This window comes from Ambystoma mexicanum, chromosome 1p (assembly GCF_040938575.1).
Source record: "Ambystoma mexicanum isolate Mex_15411 chromosome 1p, UKY_AmexF1_1, whole genome shotgun sequence".
In the NCBI taxonomy this organism is placed as follows: Eukaryota; Metazoa; Chordata; class Amphibia; order Caudata; family Ambystomatidae; genus Ambystoma; species Ambystoma mexicanum.
Genome location: NC_090921.1, coordinates 1,230,066,325 through 1,230,091,809, shown reverse-complemented (window position 1 = coordinate 1,230,091,809; position 25,485 = coordinate 1,230,066,325).

The window sequence follows — 25,485 nt, the reverse complement described above, 5'->3', positions numbered from 1 at the left end:
GGAATGGGGAAGGGTAAAATGGGGATTGGGGACTTACCGCCCCGCCAAGGTCGGCATGGGGCGGTAAGTCCGCCAATCACCTTGGCGGAGTTGGCAGCTTAGAGCCATGGACCATGGTGCAAATTGCACCATGGTCCTCCGCCAAGGTCGTAATGAGGGCCACTGTCTTCTGGGCCACCCTATACTGTGTTCCATAGGGACAGAGTGGTATTAAGGGTTAACTCCTCATTTTTACCTAAATTTGTGTCCGATTTTCATTTAAATCAGAAAATTGTTCTACCCACATTTTATTCTCCACCCCATCCTAGTAAGGAAGAGCAACGATTGCACAGGCTGGACCCGAGAAGAGCTCTAAGCTTTTATATTTCTAGGCTTTCCAAACTTAGAGTGGATAATCAACTTTTCTTTGGCTACGCCGGAAGGAAATTGGGTCAATCGGTGTCAAAACAAACCATATCACGTTGGATTGTGCTTTGCATTTCAGAATGCTACAGATTGGTGGAGAAAGACCCCCCAGAAGGCTTAAGAGACCATCCAACAGAGGCATCGCCTCTTCGACAGCCCTTCAAAGAGGTGTTCCCATAAAATTCATTTGTGAAGCAGCAACTTGGTCATCACTGCATACTTTTTCAAAATTCTATAGTCTGGATGCTTCCCAGTCTAAGGAGCTGAATTTTGGTAAAGCAGAACTATATTCAGCCATATAGGGGTATCAAAAATCTACTCCCTCCTCCAGATAATTTTCCATACTGCTTTGGGAGTCTATCTAAGATGAGGAATACGTTGGAGGACACAATCCATTCAAAGAACAAGTTACTTACCAACTGGTAACGTTCTTTCGATTGGATGTTCCTCCAACGTATTCCTCATCGCCCTCCCATCCTACCCCTCTGTACATTTTATGGGTTATTGCTACTTCAACTCTTGCTAGGCTAATACCTGACTACCAGCACAATCTACACAGTACAACAAGGGTGGGGGAAAAACAGAACTGAGGGCAACGGGCGCCGCGGTTGCTACTTGTATACCCGATGATGTCACCCTCGACGGAGGTCTTCCAGGGACCATCGACTCGACGACATCGACGCGTGGCGCCCTCTGCCGAGAAAACATTTCCAAAGCAGCTAAAGCTGGATGGAATACATCTAACATCTAAGATGAGGAATACGTTGGAGGAACATCCAATTGAAAGAACGCTACCAGTTGGTAAGTAACTTGTTCTTCTCTAGGAGTGGCAGGCTGTGCCGGTAAACCGGCCCTAATGGGTGTGCCCACGGTCTCAGCTATATAAACTACCCCAATCCTCAAGACAGAAGCTTCGCGTTGTTCTGCACTTGCAAGCGGCGTAACGCTCACTGTCGCCTGAGGTCAGACTTACCTTTGAAGATCCTGCTTCCTGGACATCCTGCTTCCTGCCAGCATACCTACCAACCGGGGGAAGCTGTCCTTATCTGTACATCTCTTTGGCGAACCAAGTATTCATCTTTACACTTTCCGGAGCGCCAAAATCTTCTTCTTGGCACCGCAGCACGACACACTCCATCGTCGACAGCAGTACCTGCAAGGAAAAAACAGAAGACAAGGTTAGACATCAAAAAACAGTCAGCTTAAGGTTGCGCTTCACCGATACTTCGCGCTTTTCCTTAAACCACCACTTACCTGCTGTCGAACATTGCAGTAGCATCCATCTTCCATCCTACCGCGTCTCACGTCTCACAGCTGCATTGAGGCCGCATTTCCATCTAAGGGAAGAAAACAGAAGAGAGGCATTATTGCTGGCATAAAAAGGAGCAACATAATAAGACATTAAACAGAATGAACATTATCACAAGAGCTCAAGAAAAACTTACCAATCATAAGGGGAAGCATAGTCGCAGCTGCACTGGACTAATCCTTATCAGGGATAAGTGAAGGAACTAGATCCCATTTGACGCGCCCCTGCCAGAAGTAGCAGGACGGAGAGTTTATCTTCTATAATTCAAAGTTGAGCTTTATGGGCCGGCATATGCTCACAGAAACCGTCCTTTGTTAGAAGGGTTCAAGAGGTACAACAATCACAGATTGGCGCACTCACACACTCTTATCTCCACGCAGGAGCAGTATCACCACGTACCACCGCTCACAGCTTTTCTACTCAGGGAGAGGCCTAAAGGGGGTGATTCAAGTTCATGGAGGGCTGCAACCGTGCCCCAACACCTCTGCAGAGACCAGGTGAGCGTAACAACAACATGGTGCTAACTCCAGATCGCACTATGTGGGCACGTCCTACACCCAATTTGCACCAGACTGCACAGATACTAGCAGTTACGTATCCGCCCACCACACCATACGCACCAGGGCATGACCCTGGGGTGCAGGCGAGAAGTTGGAAGGCCTGAGCACAAGAAACTGAGCTGGGCTATTGTTGGGGGGGGCGAGTTTGGGAAGTTGAAGCAGTAAGGGGGGCTTACAGTAGCATTGTGATGGAAGTGGGGAAATGCAACATGGAGAGAGTAATGGACAGACAGAACTTTAGAGTAAAATGCAGGAACTTAAAATTGTGTCCTGGAATGTCAGGGGCTTCAACAGTTACATAAAATGGAACAGAGTAATGGCCTATTTGAAATGTCAGAAAATAGATATAGCCCCACTGCAGGAAACACATCTCACCAAAGAAAAGCTAATTACCATGACAAAGAAATTGACTGGTACGACAGTGGGTTCGCCATACTCTGCGTATGCCAGAGCGATCCTCATATACGTGTCACCGACAGGTCCATTTAGAGTCCTTAAGACCGTCCTAGAGGATGATGGTAGGATGGTAGTGCTGCGAGGGCTGGTGGAGAATAGGGAGATTTGTTTCATAAATACATATGCGCCGAATCAGAACACAGTGGCATACTTCACTGTACTCCAAGATCTGCTCATATACGGACTGTACATTGATATGGGCAGGGGATTTTAACTGCACACCTAACCCGGTGATAGACAGTTCTGATGAGAAATACACACACCCAGTTCTGGCAGCTAAAGCCCTGAGCACTCTGCTATATGCATTGAAGCTATCGGACGTATGGAGAGCACTGCATCCCCAAGAAAGAGTATACTCACATTATACTGCTCCCAAGAATTTGTACACAAGGTTAGATTATGTGTTTGCTGGAGAGGAAATGTTGGGACAGTTCACAGGGGCAGAATACAAGGTGAGGATGATCTCAGATCACGCATCCTTAGTGGTTACATGGCGGCTCCTATCCCCCCGGGCTAGAATTCCTACTTGGATGCTTAGGGTCGATGCGCTCAAAGATACAGGTTTTCGCGAGGCATTGAGGGAGGAGGTGAAAGAATACTTTGTACATAATACAGGTAGTGTAAAATCCGCAGCTACGGTGTGGGATGCCTTTAAAGTGGTGGTGCGAGGGGCGGCTATGGCTGAGTCAAAAGGGATGCAGGATGTGATCGAGAGAGACCTACGTAAAGCAGAAGCTAAACTAGAAACCACTGAGTTAGCAGATGACTGATCCCGGGACAGAGCAAAACAGGTTGCCCGCCTGCAGAAGGAATGCTTAAAGCACTGGGATAGATTGGGCAAATTGAGATATAGGAAATATGTGGAGCGCCAACATGCAGAAGGAGACAGACCTGGGCGCCTGCTTTCCTGGTTGTACAAAAGTGAGACCAAGAGAGAAACTATCGAAGCAATAATGGGGAGCATGAGGGAACTGAGTGAGATGCAGGAGGGGGTGAATACATGTTTTTATGATTATTATAGGAAGCTGTACGATGATACCTCAGAATGATTGAAATCTGAGATAGAGGAAACATTGTCACAGATTAATGAACTCAGGCTAGATGAAAATGTGGTACAAAGGCTGGAGGCACCCATAACCGCAGAGGCGCTAGAGCATGTCATACATGAGCTGCCAACAAGTCCCGGGAGCAGATGGACTGCCCAGCAAATTCTATAACAAGTATAGGGAAGAGGTTATTGCCCCATTGCTGGTGATGCTTAATGAAGCATTGCACATTGGCTGACTGCCGAGGTCGCTTAGAGAGTCGATCATTATTCCCCTCTTGAAACCTGTCAAGTCAGCTACAGACTGCGGCTGATGTAGGCCCCTGTCACTGTTGAACCACGACAGGAAGTTCCTAACAGCTCTGATGGCCAACAAGCTTAAACCAGCCGGATCAAAGAGGATATGTTCCACATAGACACATTTCGTGTAACCTAAGACGATTGCACCACATAATAGACCTCACCCAAGACAGCATGCACCAATTAGCAGTTGCCTCGCTAGATGCGGTCAAGGCGTTTGACTCAGTCGGGTGGCCTTGGCTGATAGCGGTGCTGTTTAGGTTTGGTATGGGTCCTACGCATGTACAATGGGTGCGGCTGCTCTATAACAAGCCGATAGCGAGGTTAAAACGGGCGCAATTATCTCAGAACAATGGCAGCTGGCAAAAGGTACTATACAGGGTTGCCCATGGTTCCTGATGCTGTTTATTTTGGCACTGGAGCCATTGGCGGTCTATCTCCGAAAGGAGTACATAGAAGCTGGTATTGTTTCACCAGGAAGAAGGCATTTGCTCTCATTATACGCAGATGACATGCTTTTGTAGCTGCAGCATCCCAAGATCAATTTGCAATATATCCTCGATATGTTGCAGCGCAATGCGGCCTTATCGTGTATCACAATGAATGCGCAGAAGTCGAGCCTGTTCCCTCGGGGAGGATTTGTAGGACAACCCGAGAGCGCATTGCCGGTACTACCGATTAGATGGGAAATGGATACGTTTCGGTACCTGGGAGTGGACATATGCCACGATCCAAAGACCTTACACATGCGGAATACGCAGAAAGCGGTGGACAAAACAGAAAACTCCATGGCCTTCTGGGCTAGGCTGCCGCTATCAATGATGGGGAGAGAAGCTTTGCTAAAGATGGTGGTGTTGCCGAAACTCCTTCATTGTTTTGCCAATGTCCCTTATTTTATCCCAAAAGCGTGTTTCAGGAGGTTGAACAAAATATGCAGGAGCACGAGATGCAGAGTAGCATGGCACGAGATGCATCTGTGGCATGGCACGAGATGCAGAGTAGCACTTCAGAAAATCCAAAATCTGTCCGAGCATGGAGGGATAAAAGTGCCCAATTTTGAGGTATACTTTGTTGCTAGCCCTACAATTTGTGACCAAATGACTGTCCGATGAGCAGACACAGGAGGCACAGCAGCTGCAGGAGGCAGCAGCCCTGATTTTTCTCAAAGAGGTGGTATGGACGGCTGCACCTCGAGAGCCCTGACCGCCCTTACTTTTGAAGCTAGGGAGAGCCACATGGCGCCGAGCTTGCCAAGTGTTAGGGAGGGCTATAACATATTCTCCACAGATCCCACTTGTGACACTGAACGGGGTAGATAGACAGATAAGGCTGAAAATGAGGAAGTATTGGGCACCCAGGGGAGTAGCGACGGTGGGTGATGTGCTGAGAGATGGGACCCCTAGACTTCATAGAACTTGTAGCAGATATGGGAATACACCAAGGACAACATCTTAGGCACACCCGATTGCTGACCCAATTGAGGCAGAAATGCACGGAGATGGAGGAGGGATTTCAAGAGGATGAAAAGCTGGAGACTCTCTATGATAATTCAGAGGGTGGATATGAGGTCTCAAGGATATCCTGTTGATGAGTTTTTGATGTACAGTCAAGGAGGGGGGATGGAGCAGGCCAGGCAGAGTTGGGAAACAGTACTGCAAGAACAATTGTCAGAAGAAATGTGGGGCAGGGCATTGGGCTATCACAAAAAGGTGTCCAGAAATGCTAAGCTACAGCAGATTCAATTGTACGTAACACCCAGGACATACCTGACCCTGGAAAGATAGGGAAGTTCTGCCTTACAGTAGTACAATCCTGCCCAAAAATGTGGATTAATTAATGCAGATCTGGTGCATGTGCTCTGGGACTGCGAAGATTAGGTACTTCTAGGATGAGATAGCATGAGTGTTAGCACAGGCAGAAATCACCTTAGATATAGGATCCCCCAAGGCATGTCTGCTGGGCGGCTTTGCAAGACCCAAGAAAGCCAGACATTTGAGTAAATGGAAAGATCTGGCATGTATACTGCAAAAACACAGGATAGCGATGGGATGGAAAGCCCCTAGGGGGCCTGTGATGCGAGTGTGGTGGACTGATCTCCAGAAATTGATGAATGCAGGGTGAGCGGCCTGGCAAGAAGCAGCCAGTCGGGACCCGGAACAGAGTAATATGGTACTGGAGGCTTGGAGACAAATAGTAATGGATATAACTGCCGCTGGTTATGAGGATACAAGTCAAGAGGGCCTGCAAGTAGAGAATGAAGTATAGAGAAAAGAGGGTATGGAGGCACTTAGTTGCAAAGTGGGTTTGTTAATGGATGCAAGGTAGGGGCGACTTGGGCGGGTACAAAGAGACAGTCATTTTTGTTGATAAGTTGTACATTGTTAAACAAGTCTGTAAATTACCATGTTAAGGAAAAACAATAAAAATGTGTTTTTAAAAAAAAGATAAACATACTGACAAAATACTTCAGGTGCCTTGGGCAAGTCATAGGCTTACGGACCAATACCAATAGAAACAAAAATGTTAATTTTTCTAAATGAGAAACCCAATGGCACTCTTAACAACCTAAGTCTTCTATGACAAACTGATTGAATAAAAAGACCTTATGATTGTCAGTTAATGCTTCACATGCATTAAATGTATAGATCTTTCAAAAGACATAAAGGTATTGCATATTAATTATACTAAGTAAATAACTCTTTACAAACAGTGACATCAAGACAAGAGGATTCAAATGAATTTCATACTAACCTTGTACTTTACAAATATGTACAATCCAGACACTTTTGGAAGCAATATTACCATGAAAATTAAAATAACAGTGAAAACAGGTCATTAAGTGAACCATTCTTCTTTGAAAACCAACTCAACGACTGTGAACACACCTTGGCCTACATTCAGTGCTTGGTTGGAGTCAACATACATGTAGATGTCAGGGTGAGTGTGCATGAAAAGGTGGCCTATCTTTGAAAGTCACATAGTGACAGACACAGTGCAATGTCAAAGCATGTGGGCGACTTACTGGGAAATGTAACTGTGTGGGCAGCTTACCCGGTTACTTCGCCATGTTACAGGAACCATATTTTTCAATGCAAACTCCAACCAAGCTGAATCCACATTTATATGCAGAAACATGCTTTTTAAATGTTGCATATCTTTCTTGCACACATGAATGCATGTTCTGCTGTATCAGTGATTTCACTCATAATGCCGTAAGTGATGTCATATGTGATATCAAGAGAAACAAAAGAGAAATCTGGCAGGGCTTCACCTGCAACTTCCTAAATGAGATTAATGGTAAGTGCCAGCCTTGGGGAAATATTTCTGACGGTATTTGAACATATAGCACAGATGCAATATACCCTGTCTTTTATGAAGGTCTGAAAACATTTATCAGGCATTGTATATAATGGTTGGATAGCTAAAGAAAGTTGCTCTTGCACATGGCACTTGACAATTTAGATGTAATATAGAAGAAGTCTGAAAGCTTTGGATCTCCAGCGGATTTACATCATAACCTACACTAGCCATACCCAGCATAGGAAATGGTGAGGAAAATGGAAGTAAAGTCCAAAACATGTGGTGGAACTTGCTCTAGCTCTTACTATTTTACATGGTTAAGGCCTACCATATTATTTGTTATAATGATAGTAGGATTTCTCCCATATGTACATAGATTGACTTTAGAAACTGCCCCCTATTATTTATGTTGTATTCTTTGGTGGTTGTGTATTAAGTCATAATAAGAGTACGCAAATGTCTTCTTTTCATAGGGATCTGTTTTTAGAACAGAGTGATAAAGGTACTAGAATATCTCATCATGGTGAATGCTCAATCAATACAGAGTAACTCTGATACGTAAGAATAGCATAGCTGTTAAAGATCCCACCTTATATGCAGACACACACATTTAAATGTTGCATCCCTCTTTCTTGCACGCATTATCTGCTGTACCAGTGATGTCATTCACAATGCCATAAGTGATGCCATATGTGATATCATCAGTGAAGTAATTTGTTATGTCATCAGTGTGCTTAGTGGCCATGCAATGGGGGCCATCATATTTAAGGTTGAGTAGCTTCCAGCACCTGCCGGATTTCAGGGATTTTGTCGCAGTAAATTGGTACCTTAAAGTCACTTTAAGTTATGTTTTTACGTAACATTTCCAGGGTTTCAATGCATCATATTGTTTCAACTCAACCTTGCTTCGACTAAATGTTTTTCACTGAAAATATATATAAATATTAAAATGATTTGAAAACAATACTTTTCAGAAGAGTTATGATTAAACCAACAAAAACATTAAGGTGTACAAAGAGAAACAATAATGTTAAGGTTAAAAGATAATAAACTTTATTAATAAATTGTACATTATATTACACTAAATTAAAATACATGATAAAGTTAACTCACCCTGTTTTTGTTTTTGCAATGTTTTGCTTTTGCTCTAAAATGCTATAAAGTGCAAACAATGTATGTTTTGTGTAAATATTTGTTTTTAATAAAAATATTAAACTGTTTTTATGTGCAAAAATGCAAAGGAATGCAAGAAACTCCAGGACATTGCACCCATCAGACTGAAAGCGTTGTTATTATCAAATCTCCAGGTTCGCCCTCTAATGATAATTAGTTACTTTGGATTCACACAACCGTGACTAATGTAAAATCTTTTTCTTGTTTCTGTGTGTTTGTTTGTCCATCCCCTCTTTCTCTTACCCTCCCCTATATTTTGGAATTTATCATGGGTTCAAATATCTCCTTTTGTTTTGTTTTGTTGTTTATTATTATGCACCCGTACCAATGCCAAAAATGTTTCTCTTTCTCTGCTCATGATGGTTTTGTGTTACACATGAATATGGATTAATATTCATTTGCATCTGTATAATTTAATACATGAATGTTCATTTGATTACTGTTCATGCTTGTCTGGCATTGGATATAGGGGTCACCTATAAATTCTGTGTTGTCTTTATTATAATATTTTATATTAGAATAGTATGAATGTCTAAGTACTATGACTAGCCCTGATTTGAGAAAGGCCGGTAAGGGCCGAAACATGTGTTATCATTAGAGGGCGAACCTGGAGATGTGATAATAAAAATGCTTTCAGTCTAATGGGCGCAATGTCCTGGAGTTTCTTGCATTCCTTTGCATTTTTGTACTACAGTTTATGACAGGTTTTCTTGGCTTACCATCAATCCAGTGACCTGCGACGATTTGGATTTTAAACGTGTGGAATTAGGGGTTTCCTGTTCCCGTTCCACATTGGATCAACATACTTAAAGTAGCACAAATATTTGAGACTTAAGTGTACACTACGAGTTGCCGAACAGACCAGCTGTACCAATCAGCCTGGCTTCATTTTAAATTTGTTTTTATTTATGTTTTTAATGTATATCACACGTGTGCTGCTTTTGTTACCAGTTACAGTTTGCATTATTTACTAAATTTAAATCAGCACAGATTCCATGTTTGCATTTTTTATGCATAGTGTAATGACTATAAATGTTATGTATATAGTGTTAGTGGAAGTGTTACTAAGCATTTACTGTAAATTATATTTTAATATGGGTTAATACTTTTTTAGCTGTTTGATGTATATTTTATTTGTATAATGTTATGTTTATTGTTTAGTAAATGATATGCATTTGCAATAATGGCATGTACCTTGTTAATTGATATTATTGAATATTTAAATTATGACACTTGAATGTTCATGTATATTTTGGTATTGCCGATTTATAACTATTTGGTGTATTTTAATTGCAATGTTTGGAGAATTCATGATTGTGTATATTATATTTTAAGTTTGTTATTATACGGTAATTTTGTATTACAAACATATGTTATACTTTCTTTTAACATATTATAGGTCTACATGTAATTTACTGTTGAATGATTTTACATGACAATTACTTGTTTTTATGTCTGAAATTGTTAACTTTTTACAGGTAATATTCTATGATTTTACGTGTGCAGGTGAGTTAAGGTTACCATGGGATTTGATTTTAATATAATACTTTTTGAATTGGTTAACGTTTATATGTTGTTACCTTAACATTATAATTTCTAATGTTAAGTTTACATTTTTGCTGGTTCAACCTTAATTCTTAAAAAAAAAAAGAAATTCAAATAATTTCAACTTTTTGTTACGATTACGTGAATATTGTTTTTGCGTGTTTTTTGTAATACTAGTGTGTGTTGTAACAGCATGTAGTATGCGTGGGCGTTGCATAAGTTTATGATTCAGTTTGTGGCATAAATCTATGTGTCATTAGTGCATGTGTTGTATGTTTCTATGTTGTAAGAGCGTGTTTCGTAAGATTGTGTGTAGTGTGTGTTGTAGGAACATATGTTGAATGAGCGTGTGTTGTAGGAGGGCGCGTTATAGGAGCATTTGTCATAATAGTGTGTGCTATAAGGGTGTCTGAAAGACAAATGGCTTGGTATGGGAGCATGAACCATAGGAGTGCCTGTCGTAGGTCCACATGTTGTACGTGCACATGTCGCAGGTGCATGTGTTGTAGGTGGATGTGCTGTAGGAGCATGTGTTGTAGGTGGACGTGTTGTAGGTCCAGGGTGTTGTATGTATGTGTTATAGGTGCTCGGGTTGTAGGTGCACATGTTTTAGGTTCATATGTTGTAGGAGCATGTGGCAGGAGCGTGGGTGATAACAGTCTGTGTTGTAAGAGTGTGAGTTATAGCAATGCATGTGGTAGGTGTGCACAGCCTAGAAATATAGTTTATAAGTGTGTGTCATAGGACTATGTGTTGTAGGAGCACATGTTGTAGGAGTGCGTGTTTTATATGCGAGTATCAAAGGAATGTGTGTTATAAGAGGGACCATAGCAAGTGTTTGTGTTATTAGTGTTAATATGAAGAAAGTTAATATCACAAATGAATGTGTAGGGTTTTAATATAAAATGTCCCTCCATTCTGCCCATATAATATTTGACTCCTAAAATGTTTATTTTCGTATGAAAAGGGCACACATTTGCATATGAAAAGTGACATTTAAGTCAGCTGTCACTTGCTTTCGCTGTGAGTTTTTAGATGTTAATTGTGTAATGTATGAGCTGTAAAACTCATACGCTTTCTGTACAGCTCATATGAAAAGTGTACCTTTATATCATCACTTTAAAACGCACATCAAAGTCAGCTGTGACTTTTCTTTTGTTTGGAGTTTCTAGGTGTTCTGTAATGTAAGAACATTAAAACTCATAGGCTTTGTGTACAGTTCGTATGAAAAGTACATTTATTACAACATTTGAAAACGAACATGAAATTCAGCTGTGACTTGCCTCTTATGTTTGTTTTTAGCAGATATTAATTGTGTAATGCAACAATAGTAAAACTAATAAGTATGGTGGCCATGCACTCGCCTGGGCTTTTTGACATTTTAAATTAAATGGAATGATGGTAGACCAACCTCAGAAAGCTTTGTGAGGCTAATCCACACACATTTTCCTATGCTCACACCACAGCAAAGCATAGACCTGTGTACGCTGAGTGGACACAGCCTACAGGCACACTCCGCCCTGTCATATTTAGCTGCGATGTGACAGCAAGAAGTACACTATGTCATCTCCAGGAAAGGGGAGCCCCAGCCTTCTCCCTGCCATGGCCAGCCTGATTAACTAACAAAGGCTCTATGGATCCACCCTGCAGTGGCAGTGATTAACATACCAATTAGAGGGTACTCCAGACAGGCGCACATGGGGTCTAGCTGCAGAGGGTGAACCAAGGCAGACAGGAAACACAACAACCATTCATATGTAATTGATCAAGCTAAAGCAAGCTCCCGTCCTCAGTATCAATGACCGTGAGCTGTCATGTTTGAGACGGTGTGTTTACACTTGGCCACCCCGGTAGGGGGACCCCATTCATAAGGTATGAGAATGTGGTTTGCAGGAGCCAGGGAGTCAAGTCTCACTGCAGTTTTGAGGGAGATTTGACGCTTTAATCAGTAACCACAAAGAGATCCATTAACCAGTGAGACTCTTTGATCGACAACAGACAGGAAGCTGGGTGGGACTTAGTATCACAAGTTTTCACCCCTTTACCTTCCCTGTTGCCAAGCAGTCGGATTATGACCTCACGCATGCAGATGATTGTTGGTAGGGACCCCAGAACTGGGTAATTAAGGTAGGCTTAGCATACACCAATCTCTGTGACCCACTTGGCATTAAAAGAGGGCCAAGACCCTCTTTGAGCAGGTCATCTGAAGGTTTTACCAGAAGCAGAAAAGTCGGGATACACAATAAAGTTCAGGTGACTTTTTATTATTTCAAATATTTTTGGGAAGCCTTCTGATTTAGCTAAAGCTGGCCCTCCAACCATAGCTAGGTAGTCCTTGCGTGAATACTGTCCCTAGTGGGAGCTAATGTGCCACCTATCTAGAGTTAGGGGATATACAGAGAAAGCTGGCCCTAATTATTTTCAGACTGCAATCTCAGAGAAGTGCAACAAATAGGGTGTAGAAAACTAATTCCATACTATACTAAAATCCGGAAATACCAGAACAAGCAGCACCAGAAGGAGTTCAGGTTGCTTTTTATACCACCTACTCATCTGTTCACTTGTACAACTTTAAAACAGCAAAAAAATGGTTAATTCATCAAAGACGTCTGATTGGTTTTCAGATATTCTGCAAAGAAAATGGTTGACTGGTTTCAGTGGGATACCAATTACTCTTCTGTCTTATTTTCTTCAAGAACCAAACAACACAAGCATGACTTGTGTGGTGAGTCACTATAAAGATGCACAAGACCAGGCTGCAAAATCCTCACCCCTGTTGTAAACCATATCATTGGTGCTGTCTTCTAAGTGTTGTGCCAGGATGTGGGGTGTGTGTCACCACAGTCTGGTTTTCCAAACTGGTGGTACAGTCCTGTTCATGCAGGCTGGAGGGATAGATATGTCTGTCTTCATCAACTGTTTTTCTAGTTAGCAGTGATGTCTTGTCTTTGGTTTTAGGTTCAGAGACCTTCTGGCAATTCCTACCTATGAAACGTGCTGTTGAGCCTACCAGTGCATGCTGTGTGCTGGCTGGGTACCAGTTCTGGAGCAGCTGGAGGATCCTCTGAGTGCGGTATCTCCCTATGTTCTCTGGGAGATGTTTAGGGAAGGGATCTTGCCTCCCTCTTTGTAAATTCTGGCCTTCCTTCACTGGCGGAAGATGCAAGGCAAACTGTACCCACATATGTTATGTGTAGTAGGCACGTGTGTGGTAAGTGTATATTATGTATTTAATAACAGCATGTGTCAAAGGAGCATGTGTTGTAGGAGTGTGTTTATTAGAATGTGTGTCATAAGAGTGTGCAGTAAGTGTGTGTGGTAGGAGAGTGTGTGGTAGCAGCATGTGTGGTGGGAGTGTGTGTTAGAGTCACGTGTCATAGGTGTATATGTTGTAGTAGCGCGTGTACAAGGAACATGGGTCATAGGAGCAAGTGTCATCATAGGAGCATGTGTCCTAGGTGTATGAGTCATAGGTGCATGAGTCGTAGGTGCATGTATCTTAGGTGCATTTGTTTTAGGTGCATGTGTATTAGGTGCATGTGTCCTAGGTGTTTGTGTCCAAGGTGCATGTGAGAGCACTTGTCGAGTGTCTACATGTTATGTATAGTAAGCACATGTGTATTATGTGCGGGTGTCAAGGTGCATGTTATTACTGTTCAAATGCACAATGTTAATATCACAATTGTACATGTATGATATGATATGGAATTTATAGCGCGCCTATACACAAGTGTTTCAAGGCGCGACCAAGCAAGGGAGGGGGAACAGAGGAAAGACAGAGACAACAATCTTACTAGGCCAGGTAAGATCGCGATTGTGCAAGTGCAGGGGAAGAGGGAAGGGCAGAAGTGCAGGGGGAAGTGGGAGGGGACAGTGCAGCGCATGGGAACGACAGTAAAAATAAATAGAATGAATAAAAGCATGAAGTAAAAGTGTGGCCAGCTGGTGGCAAATGCAAGAGTAAGTGCAGACATCAGGTGCCAAGTGCTGGTAGGGGGGCTGCAGGTATACAGAAAAGAGTCCCAAGTGTGGGGGATGCCAGGGAGGCATTGCAGGGGTGCAACTGGCCGGGGAGGGGACCTGGGTCCGAGATCAGAGTGTAGTCAGGTGACCAGTGCAGTTTCACTTTCGGCCAGGAGTTCAGCAGGGGAGAGGAGGAGAGAAAGCAGAAGCAAAGAGGAAGGTTTTGAGGTGCTCCCAGAACCAGAGATGGTTTTCTGTAAGTTTCAGGGAGGCAGGGAGGCTGTTCCAGAGGGAGGCCCCAACCCAAGAAAGAGATCTACCACTAACTTGTTACTTGGAGAAGCAACTGACCGTGAGGGAGTTGGAGGCGGATGAGCGAAGAGCTCGAGAAGAAAGATATTTAGGAAGACAGAGTTGAAGGTATTGAGGCCCCAGCCCCCAGAAGGCCTTGTGGACAATGCAGAAGGTTTTGAACTTAATCATTGCAGCGACTGGGAGCCAGTGCAGAGAGTTCAGTCCTGGAGAGATACGATCCATGGGCTTCAGGCCAAGGACAAGTCTCACAGTCCTGTTCTGGATGAGTTGCAGAGGGCGGAGAGTAGAAGCAGGCATGTTTAGAAAGAGGCTGTTGCAGTAGTCCAGCCTATAGAGAACCAGAGCTCTGGAGACAGTGAGCTTCTGGGGGAAGGAGAGTCAAGGAAGAATACCTCTGAGGTGATGCAGCTGGTAGTTTGACTTCTAAGAGATGTCAGAGATGTGAGGAGAGAACGAGGGTGTGGAGTCGAAGATGACCCCGAGGTTTTTAGCCTCACAGGTGGGAGCAGGAAGAGGGCCAAGAGAGGCCAGCTAGAGAGTAACAGGAAAGGGGGGAGCAGGTGTGCCGATGAGGAGAATCTCGCTCTTACTGGCATTAAGGCAGAGATCGTTGGCGGCACACCACTCCTGGATAGCAGACAGGCAGTCAGAGATGAGAGAAGGCGAAGAAGTGGCTGAAGGGATCCTGAAAATGACTTGGGTGTCATCCACATAGCTTTGCAGAGAGCGGGAATGCAATGGGCAAGAAGTGCCAGGTATTGGTTGAACAGCCATGGAAAGAGATTTGACCCCTGGGGAACACCACCGGTAGAGATAGAGATAGAGGAGAGGAAGGACCCAAGTTGGACCTGAGAGGGTCGATCGGAGACGAAAGAGGTCAGCAAGGCAGGGCCTGATCAGTGATACCCAGGCTATAATGGAGACGGTTGAGCAGGATGGCATGGTTGACAGTATCATAAGGCAGAAGTAAGATCTGGTAAGATGAGGACACAGGGGGTGTTGGAATTGAAGTTGGAGAGCAGGTCTTCACGGATGTTCAGGGGAGCAGTTTCTGTGCTTGTGGCAGCTCTGACACCAGACTGATGGCCATGGAGACAACCAACAGATTCAGTGTGAAGATTAAGCTGGGAGATGGCCAGCTTTTCTAGGAGTTTGCCCAGAAAAGGAGTGATGTAGATTGGGCAATAGTTAGCTGGGCAAGAGGGCTCGGCTGTGGGTTTCTTAAGAAGAGGGTGCACAAGGGAGTGCACAAGGGGGGAAGGTAAGACTCCAGTGGTGAAGGAGTGGTTGCAGAAGTCAGCCAGAGCAGGGGCCAAGTTGGCAATGTGGTCCTTGATGGTTTTGGAGGAACAAGAGTGAACCTGTTTTGATGAGACCTTCATAGATTGGACTTGTCTAGAAACCTTGGCTGGGGAGAACACGGGAAAGGCAGAGAAGGAGGGAGGAGAGATGGTTGAAGAAGGGCAAGAGGAAGGGCAGAGAGTAGAGGAGGCAGGGGGAGAGAAGAGAGAGAGGACAGGATGTCCTGAGCTTTAGAGATGAAATGAGAAGCCAGGGCCGTGCAGAGGGTCTGGGAGGGGACAGTAGAGGTAGAGACTGCAGCAGGATTGGCCAGCACCTTGCATATTTTAAAGAGTTTCGGCCGAGTTGTTAGGTGCTGCAGAGACACAGACTTAGATGTGGGTACTCTTCTTGGTGCGTTCAGAGAGCCGGAAATGCATTTGGAGCAGGCAGCAGGCTAGTTTGTCAGAGGATATACCGGAAGCACGCCATTTCCCAGCAGCCACCCTGCACTTACATTTAAGGGTGGCGAGGTCTGAGGCATACCAGGAGTTGCACTTGGCTTTGGGCTTCAAGCGGATCCTCATGACAGGAGCAAGAAAATCGAGAGTATCAAATATAGCAGAGTGGACCATGGAGAGGGCTTTGTCAGGGTGTGAGTCAGCCAAAGGTTAAGGGGGGGCGAGAAAGTGGCGGCGAAAGCCTCAACTGACATGTGCTTCATCGGTCAGATAACTGAGAAGTTAGGTGGCAGTGCTGGAGTTAGCTTGTCCTGAGGGGTGGAGAGAGTGAAGTGGGAGGAAGGAGAAAATGATCACTCCGGGAGAGAGGAGTGGTGAGAGGGATAGAGAGGGGAAGGCCTGTAGAGATCAGAACATCAAGAGTGTGCCTGCAAAGTGAGTCGGGCCAGAGGGAAGGATAGAGAGTGAGAGTCGTAGAGATGGCGAAAGAGTCCAGGGGAAGGACAGGAAGCATCCAAGAGGATGTTAAAGTCTCCAAGAAGGAGGAGTTGAGCGGTCGAGCCAGGAGGGAAGAGGAGAGTTCCGCCCACTCAGAGGGGAAGGAGGAGATCTGACCAGGTGGCCGATAGATGGTAGCCACACTAAGGGAATGGCTAGTAGAGAGAGAGAACCTGCAGACATGGCATTCCAAGGAGGAGTAGGCCTGCGTAGGAATGACAGAGGCAGGAATCCACTCTGGGAAGATCAGGGCTACACCCCTCTGGAACAGTTGGACCAGGGCACTTGTAGCCATCACAAAGGAGAGTGTCAAAGCTCGTGACAGAGCTGGCCATGAACCATGTCTCGGGGAGACCGAGGACATCGAGGTCAAGTTCTTCCAGGAGGCGGCACATGTCAGAGGAGGAGTGTTTGACAGCTGAGCGACAGTTGAGAGTAGCAATACGGAGAAGGTTCCTGTCCTTGAAAGACTTATGGGAAGGGGTACAAATCAGAGATATGCCCTGCCGAGGTGTAGAAGAAGCCTGAGGGGGGCAGAGGAGGAAGGAGGAGAGGGCAAGGTAGCCAAAGAGGAGACAGCAAGGGGAGGCAAGGAAGCCATGGAGGGAAGAGAGGGGACAGCCGGAGAAGGAAGGACATTGACGAGGCACGGGAAGCGTCTATAAAAAGGAGAAAATTGGCCTGAGGGCCTTGGACCAAGACGGTACCATTCAGGTAAACATTTATGATGACCTTAGAGGAGTTGAAGGAGGCCAGGAGTAACAACGGTGCCGGTAGGCTTACCGGCACCGTTGTTACCGGACCGGCATGCTCATAATAGGGCCCAATGTTACTATCACAAATGCACATGTAGGATTTTAAAATAAAATGCACCTCTATTCTGCTCATGCATTGTATGCACCTAAAGAGTCTTTTTTTTCATTTGAAAAGTGTACATTTTCGTATGAAAAGTGTTCTATTTTCATTAAAAAAGTGTGCATTTATTCCATTACTTTAAAACTGAAATTAAAGTCAACTACCACATGTGTTTGATGTGTGTGTTTTAGATGTTAATTGTGTAATGTCATGCGCTTTGTATACAGTACGTAAGAAAAGTGTACATCTATTCCATCACTTTAAAAGTGACAAGAAAGTCAGCTGTCACTTGCCTTTGATGTGAGTTTTTAGATGTTAATTGTGTGATATATGAACTGTAAAAAAAATTAAACTCATAGCCTCTGTGTACAGTTCGTGTGGAAAGTGTACATTTATTACAACTCTTTAAAACTAACCTCAAAGTCAGCTGTGATTTTCCTCTTTTGTGAGTTTTTAGCAGATGTTAGTTGTGTAATGTAAGAACAGTAAAACTCATACGCTCTCTGTATATTTTGTATGACTTGCCTTTGATGTGAGCTTTTAGTGGTTCATTTTGTAATGTATCAACTGTAACACTCATACAGTCTGTGTATGTGATTACAGCGAATGTTGTAGGCGTCTGTGTGGTAGGAGTTTGTGTTGTAATAATGTGTGTCGTAAGACCATGGGCCTCATTACAAGTTTGTCGGTCCTGTAACTACGGTACCAGTAACCTTGCCGGTACCATATTTACCGGACGGGCAAATTACAAGTTCTGCATGCGGGTGCCTTTTCACCCGCCAGGTCGGACCTGGCGGGCGGAACGACACCCGCGAGCAGAGCATGTCAGATGCAACAGCACCATTCTGAATGTTGCCGGTGCATCCAACCTCGCCGTTCCCATTGTGCCCTCTGGGGCTCAAATGGGAATGGGGAGTAAAGGTTTCAGGCCCCAGGCAATTGGGAAATACAGGGTCCGCCAGGTTTGATATTGATATTGATATTTTATTTATATCGCGCTCGTACGCAAGTGTTTCGGAGCGTGACAAGGCATGGGAGGGGAACAGGGGAGAACAAAACAGCGATCTTACTACGCCCAGTGACATTGAGAAGCGCAAGTGCATGGGAGAGGGGAGGGGAGAATTGCATGGAAGGGGGGAGAAGTGGAAAGTACGAAGCAGAGGAGAAACAGATAAATAACAATAAATAAATAATAAAGGCAACAAACAGTGGTAATGCAGCCAGCAATTTGCAAGTGCTAGGTTTAAGGCAGCATACAGGGTAGGTCTGATAAGTGCAGGAAGAAAAAGGGGGGCTGTATGGGTACAGATACAGACCAAAGTGCAAGGGGCGGCCCGGAGGCAGTGCGCAAGGGTGGCAGGGTGAGCAGGTACCTGGGCCTGGAGGACAGGGGGTGGCCAGGTGCACGGTGCCAAGAGAGAAGAGATCAGCAGGGGAGAGGGGGAGCGAAGGCAGAAGAAAAGAGGAAGGTCTTGAGGTGCTTCCATAACCGGAGATGGTTCTCCTCAAATTTTAGAGTGGGAGGGAGGCTGTTCCAGAGGGAGGCCCCAGCCGAAGTCAGAGATCTACCCCAACTCGTTTCTTTGAAAACGCCTGCCCGTGAGGGACTTGGTGGTAGAGGAGCGAAGAGCTTGAGAGGGGAGGTATTTGCAGAGGAATAGCCCAGGTCCCAGAAAGCCTTGTGGACAATGCAGAGTGTTTTGAATTTAATATTTGCATCCACTGGGAGCCAATGGAGAGATTTCAGAGCTGGAGAGATACGATGCCAGGGCTTGAGGCCAAGGACAAGTCTCGCAGTCCTGTTCTGGATTAGTTGCAGAGGGGGGAAGGTAGAGGCAGGTAGATTTAGAAAGAGGCTGTTACGATAGTCCAAGCTAGAGAGAACCAGAGCTTGGGATACCACAAGCTTCTGGGGGAAGGAGTGGAAAGTCAGAGTACCTCTTAGGAGGTGCAGTAGGAAATTTGACTTTTTAGAGACCTCAGAGAAGTGGGCGGAGAAGGAAAAGGTGGAGTCAAAGATGACCCTGAGGTTCTTAGCCTTGCAGGTGGGAGTAGGAGGCGGGCCAAGGGAGGCCGGCCAGAGAGTGAGGGGAAAGAATGGTGAAGGTGTGCCGATGAGGAGGATCTCCGTCTTGCTGGCATTCAGACAAAGATCATTGGCAGAACACCAATCTTGAATGGCAGGTAGGCAATCGGAGATGAGAGAGGGAGAGGAGGTGGCAGAGGGCAGTCTGAAAATGAGTTGAGTGTTGTCAGCGTAGCACTGGACATTTGAGCAGAAAGTGGCAATGCAGTGGGCGAGAGTTGCCAGGTATTGGTTGAAAAGCCAGGGCGAGAGGTTAGACCCCTGGGGAACACCACAGGTAGAGAGGAAGATAGATGAAAGGAAGGACCCAAGTTGGACCTGGGAGGGTCGATCTGAGAGGAAAGAGGTCAGCCCGGCCAGAGCCTGTTCAGTGATACCAAGGTTTTCACAGAGATGGTTGAACAGAATGGTATGTTTGACTGTGTCGAAGGCAGAAGAGAGATCGAGGAGGATGAGGACAGAGGGAATGTTAGAGTCAAGGTTGGAGAGCAGATCTTCCCGGATGTTCAGGAGAGCAGTTTCCATGCTTCTGGCAGCTCTGAAGCTAGACTGGTGGTCATGCAGACAGCCAACAGAGTTGGAATGAAGGTTAAGCTGAGAGATGGCCAACTTTTCCAGGAGTTTGCCCAGAAAGGGAGTAACTGAAATTGGGCGATAGTTAGCTGGACAGGAAGGATCAGCTGTGCCTTTCTTGAGAAGAGAATGCACAAAAGAGTGCTTCAGAGGGGAGGGGAAGGATCCAGAGGCAAAGGAGTGGTTGCAAAAATCAGCAAGGGTCAGAGCAAGGGTGTCAATGTGGACCTTGATGGTTTTAGAGGAACAGGGTTAAACCTGTTTTGACGAGGCTTTCATAGATCGGACTTGTCTAGCGACCTCGTCAGGGGAGAAAAGAGGAAAGAACAAGAAGGATGATGGGAGGGTGGTTAAAGGAGGGTCAGCAAGCACAGATGGAGAGGAGAGAGGAGTGGTGTGGGTGGAGAGGTTGGACAGGATGTCCTGGGTGTTTGAAATGAGGTGAGAGGCAAGGGCATTGCAAAGAGCCTGGGAGGCAACAGGAGGGGTAGAGACTGCAGCAGTGTTGGCCAGCTCCCTGCAGATTTTAAAGAGTTTGGCCGAGTTATTAGATGCTGCACAAACACAAGCTTGAATGTGGACTCTCTTCTTGGTGAGGACAGAGAGTCGGTATTGCCGTTGTAGCAGGCAACAGGCCAGTTTGTCAGAGGATGAACAGGAAATCCTCCATTTCCTCTCAGCCGCCCTACACTTACATTTAAGTGTAGCTAGGTCAGAGTCATACCAGGAATTGCACTTGGATTTGGACTTCAAACGGATCCTCATGACAGGGGCAACAGCATCAAGCGTATCAGAAATTGAAGAGTAGAGCAGAGACAGGGCTGTGTCAGGATGTGAGACAGCCAAAGGTGGTGGGGGAGAGAAAGTGGCGGCAAAAGTCTCAACTGTCACACGCTTCATGGGCTGGATGTCCGAGAAGGTAGGTGGCAGTGTTGGGCTAGGCTTGGCTTGGGGGGAAGAGAGGGAGAGATGAGAGAAGTGTTTGTAATGGCCCTGTATTTCCCCATTGCCAGGGGCCTTAAAAATGTGCAAGTTTGGCGGCAGCCTGGAGGTTTTACTGGCAAGGCTACCACCAAACCTGCAATGAGGCCCCATGTGTTGTAGGAGTGCATGTCATAGGAGCACATGTTGTAGGAGTATGTGTCGTAAGAGTGTGTGTGTGCATAGTAAGAGCAGGTTTAGTGGCTGCACATGTCATGGGAGCACATGTTGTAGGAGCATGTGCTATAGGAGTGTGAATCGTAGGAGTGTGTGTGGTTTGAACATGTGTGATAAGAGCATGTGTTATACATACACCTGTTTTTGTTCTGTTCTGCTTCTGCTTCTCCGCCGGAGGTTTAAGTAGCATGCTACAATCATTAACTGTTATTAGCTCTGGATACCATTGCCCCTATGAGAAATTGTAAAGCTATTAAACTGGATGGGCCATCCCAGACCTGGCATACCCAGGATCTACGCAACTTGAGAGCCAGCAAAAATAAACCTTATAGGCTTTGGCAGAAGTCATTACTTGTCCATTATAAAAAGTCTTACCAGCTTATAGCCAGTCAGTATAAGAAGTCAGTCACTCGTATTAGTCAAGCTGCATCGAATTCCAAAGAGTTATTTATGATTTTAAGAGCACTAATGAAACCTAATGTTAAACAAGTTGAATGTGTGGTTAAGGACCAAGATTGCTGTATTAACAAACAGGATGCTTTTTTTGAGAAGGTTGTGCTACTTAAAGCAGCCATCTCATTGAAATTGACTAGTCCACCAATTTGCATTTGGATTAATTTGTCTATCAGTGGTAGAAGCTGGCAGCACAATGCAAACTGTAAATTCCCAGGCTCTTGCCGGAAGAACTAAACAGCTCTCAATACATTTGAGGTCAGGAGGCATGGTTGTTCTAGAAACTGGCCTACTGACAGTTTTAAAATGCCCATGGCAGTCTCAAATTGCCACATTAAGTCCATAACTTGTTAACATTTCAAGGCTCTTGTACTATCATGATCGGTTGTGTTCTCATGGGAAGCAGGTAGGGATGTTCAGTGGCAAATGAATAAAGATCCACCCGTCATCTCAAATGTCTCAATGTTTTGGTACCATTTTGTGGGAACCGTGGGTTGGACTGTGACATCACAGCATGAGTTAAGGGTGTTGTGGTACGATTTGTGGGACCTAATCATCTGTGGATAAAGGGGAATATATAGCCCTGCCAATTAGTTTCATTTGGGGGATTGACTAAATGTTGCAATGTGTTTTGATGCTAATTAGTTGTCGTTCATGTTTTCCATGCAGTTCTATTCCGCATTCTGTTTGAATTTCGCTTTCCCAGCTGTAACTGAGCCCAGAATAAATTGTGTTTGTTCTAGCCTGGTGTGCACTCCTTTTTTTATTACTTTTCTAATTTTCTACTGGTGAGTTCCGAGGCAACCCACAGTACACCCCTCTAAGATTATCAAGGCATGTGTGTCTGTTCTTTCACTCATGATACCGAATTTGTAAATGCCTACTTTATAATAATAATAATTTTGCATTTATATAGCGCTATGAAACCTCGACCTCGGAAGGTTAAAAGGCTGAGTTTGGCCCTGCCGGGATTCGAACCTGCAGCAGACTCTGCACAGATGTCAAAGCAAGCGCCCTACTCACTGTGCTATCTGACCTGACTATGTCGGCCTTACTGCTGGCAGGCATCAAAACAGGGTGGATTATTACTCTAATAAAATAAAAACAATCTTCATCCTAGTGCTGCCTCTAATTACAGACCTATTACAAGAGTTCTGTTTCAGCTGAAGATACTAGATCGCGTGGCATGTCTGCAAATACAAGTACATCTGGAAGAACATGATCTGCTTGGAGCCAGAAAATCGGGATTTAACACTGGCCATGGTACCGAATCCACACTTTTGGATTTGAAAGCTAGTATGTCCAACAGTATGGTCAATGGACAGGTTACTCTTCTTGTGCTTTTACACTTATCAGCTGCATTCAACCGTGTTCCTTCCAATAATCTACATAATAGAGTTCAGGCTTTATCGGGTAAGTCAGCAAGAGTCTTTCATAATTCTTTTATGGCCCCCTCAGAAGAGATTCTTTGTGGTGTACCACAGGTGCCTTGCTTATCACCTACTCTTCTTAAAAATGTTATGACGTTCATGTTTGAGCTTCTTGATGACCAGGACATCTTTCAGTGGTCGAAGTGTATGAAAAGAAGTAGTGGAAATATGTTCCCTGCTGGCCTGCCCCATTCCGTACAAACCCCATCACCATGCCCGCCCACACGCAATCCAAACCTCCAAACAAACACACCTGCTATTTAAGGGAATTTTCTGTGGGTATACCATCGTTTCATGATAGGCATTTTTACGACTGCCTTCTTTAGGTGGACACTATTACGAAAAAGTAATTGACATTTTTGAGGGTGGTGGGAAAGGTCCGGTAAGGTGCTGGTGGGTCAGGAATAGTTAAAAATAGGTGGAGGAGGGCATGGGCTTAGGGGGGACTTGTTGCATAATAGTGTTCACTAAAAAAGGCAGTCGTAAAAATGGCTGTCGGCAAAATTACATGGACCTGTTCTGTGCAGTGCACTGAAGTGCAAGTTTCAACTTCTTCCAAAACTTTTATTTTAAAACTAAACCATTCCGGAACTTTATCTTTTTTAAAGTAAAAGTATAGCAACAGTCAAACCTAAAAAAAAGAAGTAGAGGTGCACCGCTCGAACCCACTTCGACCACTGCATCTTATACACGAACAGCACTGATGATACTCAAATCTTGATTCAATGTATTGGCAACTATTCCTTGGATTCTGCACGATTTAATGCTATTTCTGAATTAATCCAAGTTGGATGGCCCATAATTATTTAGCCTTATACGGTGTCAAGACTGACCTTTTGATGGTGGGTTCCGCGCAAAGGTTATCTAGGCTCCCTGACCTGTATACACGTTTTACCATTGCCAATTGTTGCATCCCAGTCCTTACCAAGGATAAAACCATAGGTGCTCTATTTGACTCTACTTTTCCATGATGGACCAAGCAAATTATTACCTGAAGTTGCTTTGCATTATTAGGCATTTTACCACCAAGCAGAACTGTGCCATTCTTGCTTGTTCCATTATTGGCATGAAAATTGATTATTGCGGCAGTCTCCTTGTTTATAACTTCTTTATTTTTACATCTATACCAGCGCACAAAACCCAGAGGACTTTAGGCGCTAATTACAGAACAAGAGTAAGTCTGCAGTGTGTAGGACTGAGCATGAAGGGTAGATTGTAGATGCAACATCTGACGGAGGCTCACCTCATGGTACGGGGGCTATATCAGGTGCACAGGTAAAAAGTGACAATTATGTGGATGCACAACCTGACCAAGCCTCACCTCTTGATATGGGGGGGGGGGACTACATCAGGTGTACAGGCACAGGTAAAAAGTGACAATTGTGTTGGTGCACAATCTGGCAAACCCTCACCTCTTGGTATTGGGAGCTACATCAGATGTACAGGTACAAAGTGATAATCGTGTGGGTGCACAATCTGGCAAAGCCTCACCTCATGGTATGGGGAGGCTGCATCTGGTGTGCAGGTCCAGGTTAGGATAACAGAATTATGCAAGTTCACAAGCTGGCAAAGCCTCGCCTCTTGGTACAGGGGGCTGCAGCAGGTGTACAGATGCAAGCAAATTAGGTCATGGACATGTACAGAGAAAGCCACATCCAGTAGAATGGAGGCGACATCAGCAATGACCGGCAGAAGAATACATGGGTAATAGCGCAATAGGTCTAAAATGCACAACAGATTAGCAGAAAGGTAAGTAGTCATAGGGCCTCATTACGACTGAGGCGGAATGGGTTAACGGGCTCCGCTAAAGGAGGCGGTCCCGTTAAACCCGTTCCACCTCATTACAAGCACCCCTCGCGGGACCCGGTAAGTAACGCCTGCTCAAACCAGGCGTCCTTACCGGGTCCAGCAAGGGGAAGAGGGAGCAAACAACGGGGTGCTCATAATCGGCCCGTTGTTTGCACCCTCTCCCATTCCCATTGAGCCCCCTGGGGGCTCAGATGGGAATGGGGAAGATCCGGGCCTGGGTTCCTGGAGGGAGGAATAACCAGGCCCTCCAAACTCGGAATGGCCCGGTAATTCCCCATTCTGGGAACCCAGACCCGGACCCGATTTCGGCGGCAGCCATGCCGCTAATAGCGGCATGGCTGCCGCCGAAGTCGTAATGAGGCCCATACTCTCCGGATTGATAATGAAGTATGGATGACATGACAAATTATAACTTCAACATGTAAGACATAGTCGGGTTCTAGGCATACACTGGGAAGGCCACGCCCACAAATTTGGGGGCCCCATCAGTCAATGGAAGTTGCAGTATAT